The sequence below is a fragment of the Belonocnema kinseyi genome, chromosome 2, assembly GCF_010883055.1.
Source record: "Belonocnema kinseyi isolate 2016_QV_RU_SX_M_011 chromosome 2, B_treatae_v1, whole genome shotgun sequence".
Taxonomy (NCBI): domain Eukaryota; kingdom Metazoa; phylum Arthropoda; class Insecta; order Hymenoptera; family Cynipidae; genus Belonocnema; species Belonocnema kinseyi.
In genome coordinates, this window is record NC_046658.1 from 133,717,072 (window position 1) to 133,721,780 (window position 4,709).

Sequence of the window (4,709 nt, forward strand, 5' to 3'; positions counted from 1 at the left end):
TTGCATTTGACACCGAATAGTTTAACTTTTAACCAAATAGATAAATTTTCAATCTACAAATATAAATTTTGAACTAAATGGTCAAATTTTCAAACAAAAAGGATTAATCTTCAACCAAATCTTCAAAAAAATATTTAAATTTTCAACCAGAGTTGAATTTTCGAACTAGCATGTAAATTTTCAGCAAAGTAGTTGACTTTTTAACCTGCAAATATGAGTTTTAGATAGAAAATGTAATATTTGATATTTCTACGAATGCAGATTCTGCCAAGAGATGCTTTGTAAAATAAGGAAACGAATTTTCAATAATAAAGATTAATTTTCTATAAGAAATTCGAATTTAACCCAAACTTTTTTACACAGAGAATTAATTTATTTCCGAAAAAAAAGAATTTAAAAAAAAAAATAGTAAATTTTTTAACCAGAGATGAATTTTGAACTAAAATGATGAATTTTTCAACTAGAAAGGCATATTTTAAACAAATAAAGAATTGCCAGTTAGAAAATAAAAAAATTTGTCTCACTTCTTAAACTTTTAAGGCAAAAGACTATTTTTCTGTAAAAGAGTTATAACACCTTAACCCTCCATCTACCACCATCAACCAAATTTTTTACAACACTTTCACCCCACATGATGATTTTCCAAATAGTTATTTGTTGAAAGTGTTATTTTGAATACAATATTTCATTAATTTCAATGTAATTTGCAACATAATAATTATTTTAATTTTAAACAAAATATTTATGTTTTTCATTACCTTTAATGTGATAAGTTCAGGGGAAAGTGGGAAACTTAACTAAGCCCAATAATCGAAAATTGGCAGAAATTTGCCTTACAAAGTACTGTAATGATTTGGTATAAATCGGAATAATGAAACAGTTATTACTAAAAATTTTATGACATTGAACGCATGAACTAATGTTGGGGAGACTTAACCAAGATTTTCAGGGAAGAGTTTACTAAGTGGAAACAAGCTTTTACATGTGTTTTTCAACATATAAGGTCATTGTTGATTATTACAATGCGCGTTCCAAAATTTTACCAAATTTATTTATCAAAATTGTAGTCTAAAAATGCAAAGTTCATTATTTAAAGAATATGATTATCATCAACGTGAGCTACAAAATCGTAGTAAATGCTATTCATAAATATTAGATGTTAATTAATCTTTAATAAAAAAAAGCTCATTTGGAATTAAATAGTTCATTTTCTACCTAAAAATAAAGAATTCGTTGAAATCCTATCATAAACGATTAATTACAGTTTCAGATACAGAACACATCCCTTGATGTCTTGTATTATTTTATACTAATATTTTGTAACATTCATTAAATATGTATAACATAGAAAAGATAGGCTTTTCATTTATTCTTTTTCATAAAAAGATAAATAGGCGCGCGCAAGACTACTAGTGTTACATAAAAAACTTTATTTTTTATTTTTATACAGTACTTCATTTTAAAAACCTTTTTTTATTTGGAAAACGTCTCTTATGTTTTTAGACACAATAAAAACAATGTTACGTGACTGCGAAAGGGGGGAGGGGGGCTATTGGGACGTGCGGTCCGGAATGTGTGGGGGGGGGGGATAAAAAGGACAGAAATAACGTTACGCAATATGTAAGCCCATAATGCAGTATTTATTATGAGGGAATGGCGGCACATAATAGAGGTGTAAATTTCCCGCGCGAAGAATGTGGAAAGAGATGAAGATGAGTGGAAGGACGTCCAGTCATGATACGGCGCGGCGCGAACCCCTCGTACACTCATGAACGAACGAATTAGCGGAGCCGGCAGACACAGTCTCGACCGCGTGTCCGTTCTTAGCGGACTGTTCGCGATCTTCCCATCTCGTTAAATTTCGTTCGTTTTCTCATCGCCGTGCCAATTTAAATTTAACGTTAAAAAAATTTTTTCTCCAAAACGTGTTTCGATTGCGGAATATCGCCGATATTACCGTTTCTAGTGGTCGCGACCTGGACGAGCAAGGCAGAAGTAATACAGGAAGATATTGCAATTGAATAAAAGGGGAACTAGAGAAATGCAAAGGAGAGAATATGCAAATGGGAGAATATGGAAAAGAAGAGAATTTTAAAAAGAAAAAAAGTTAAAATATAAAAGTATTATTCAAGAAGCGTTTTTCTCTTTAGCTCTCCAACTTTGAAATTCGTTAAGAGATGGGAAAAGACAAAGAGAGTCTCTAGAATCTCGATTTGGGATTATCCAAAACGTAAGGTTTTTCCCCGCCCCCTCTGTTCGTTCCGCCGTGTAAGATATTGTGGGATTTTTGCCCCCCCCCCCCCGCTTTACTTGAAGATACATTCAGGGTATCTAGCTTCCTGGAAATACTTGAAAACCTGAAAAAGTGCTTCAATTTTGCTTATAGTCCTGGAATTTTTATTCAATTGAAGAAAGAAAAAAGGTTTTTTTAATAGAAAATATTTCAAAGTTTCTCATTTATTCGATATTTTTTTCAACTTTAAGAACAATTTTATATGAATTCTTAAAAACTAATAATCTTTTGCTTTCAACCCTTTGGCTGAAAATTAATTTCTTAACTAAAAATTTAACTATTTCATTATTTGTAGAATATTGATCCTTTTTAGTTAAAAATTCATATTTTCTGAGTGGAAATTCACTTATTTTATAAAAAATTCCTCTTTTTACGTGAAAAATTCAACTGTTTTATTAAAGTTGAACATTGTGGATAGAAATTCACATTTTCAGGTTGACATTTTTTTAAAATTTAATTTAATTTAATTTAAAATTCAACTATTTGTGTAAAAGTTAAACCACTTTGTCAAAAATTAATTTATTTTGTTTTACAGGTTCATAACTTTCGTTGAAAAATTAACTATTTCGTTGTAATTCTTTTTTTTAATAAAAATTTATTTTTTACCTGGAAATGTGACCTTCCATTTTTGTTCTAAGATATTGTAAGATTTTCCCCCGCCCCTTCTATACTTAAATATAATTAGAATATATTAGAATTTCAATTTTAAGAACAATTTCATTAAAATTTTTCAATACTAATAATCTTTTGCTGTCAATCCATTGGTTGAAAATTAATTTCTTAACTAAAAATTTAACTATTCCATTATTTTTAGATTATTGATCGTTTTTAGTTAAAAATTCATATTTACTGAGTGGAGATTCATTTATTTTGTAAAACATTCCTCTTTTTAGCTAAAAAATTAACATTTTCAGGTTGGTTTTTTTTTAAATTGAAAACTGAACTATTTAGATAAAATCACATTATTAAAAATTGACCTTTTTTAGTTAAAAATTCATATTTTTTGAATAGAATTTAATATATTTAAAAAAATTTTTTATCGTGAAAATTTTCAAAAATTATAAATTCGTCCAGAATCTTTTTTCTCACTTTTTTAAATCTTCAAACCCATCATTTATCCTTTAAAAAAATGCAAACTTAAATCTTTGAAAAAATGTTTTTTTGAATTATTCAGAAGAAGTTATTTTCGAGAATTTAATTTTTCTCATCTCTGTCAAAATGTACGAAAATTTACTAATTTTATGGTGGTAGAGAAATACTTAGATCAAAATTATTTCTCATTAAAAAAAAAATTATTTGCAATTTAAATGGTCTTTTTTATCAACAATATTGACAAAAATTTAGAAATAGATTTTTTGATGAAATTAAATTAATTATTTAGAAATGTTGATATATGAAGTTGCTTGTACAAAAATATCATAAATTAAAAATGTTACGTAATCGGTTCAAAATACCCCCCGCCTCCTCCTAACCTGACACACATTACACATCGTAACGAAACGTATATGAAAATTTCTAAATAAAGAATTTTAATTCACGATAAAAATTATTTCCATATGTTTCTAAAATTATTGATGAAAAAGAAAACCTCATTATTAATTATTTTTTAATAATTGGAAATAACTGGAAAAAATAGAAGCTTTTTAATAATTATGAAAAATTTTAGGAGATTAGATTTTTTCAAGAATTTTTGGGAAAATTTGTAATGGTTTAGTTTTTATTTTCAAATACTCATTTTAATTTTTGAAGATTTTATACTGTGTGGAAAAAGAATATAGAAGATTAGAAGACAAATTTGTTTAATTTTTCAGGATTTAAACAAATTTTCGGTAAACTGAATTGTGCAGGGTGTTAAGAAAATGACGAAAATGTTTTAAAGATTCATGGGAAATTTTTAAAGGATTCTTGTGTGAAGAATTCTAAGTAAAAATTGAAAAAAAAACATTAAAAAAGTTTTCTCAAAGTTTTAAAGAAAAATCTGAAAGATTTGAAGGCAATTTTTAAAAAAATATACAGAATATAAAAATAATTCATGAAAACTTAAAATAATTTTTGGACATTCGAAGGCTTATAATGTCTGAAAAAATTAAAAAAATAACTTTCTTAACCCTTAAACGGCCAAAACGCCACTACCGGTACACTGCTTTTCAACGGCCAATAACTAAGACTACTCGACACTAGAAAAAATTGAGACACATATATTTTTATTGCTTAAGATCTCCTCTTTCCGACGGTGCCAATGAAATTCCTCAAAAAATGTATTGATTATCCCAAAATGCAGTTTAAACAAAAAAAAAACGTGATTTTTCGTGCCTTTTTTTTTGTGAACCATTTTCCAAAGCTTTTCGAGTCTGTAATTAACCTGGAATTTCACTAACCGGTGGAATAAATGTCTAAACTTTGAGAATCCATGGTT

The 4,709-nt window shown here is 27.5% G+C and overlaps 1 protein-coding gene across 1 annotated transcript in view; it reads left to right on the plus strand.

Annotated features, from left to right (window-relative positions):
- Positions 1 to 1,831: 1,831 nt before the first annotated feature.
- The window catches only part of LOC117182992, a 28,957-nt gene continuing 26,079 nt past the window's right edge, over positions 1,832 to 4,709 (plus strand). The window contains exon 1 of the mRNA XM_033376119.1: positions 1,832 to 2,230. The gene's annotated coding sequence lies outside the window, so the exon portion shown is untranslated. The remainder of the gene's footprint in view (positions 2,231 to 4,709) is intronic.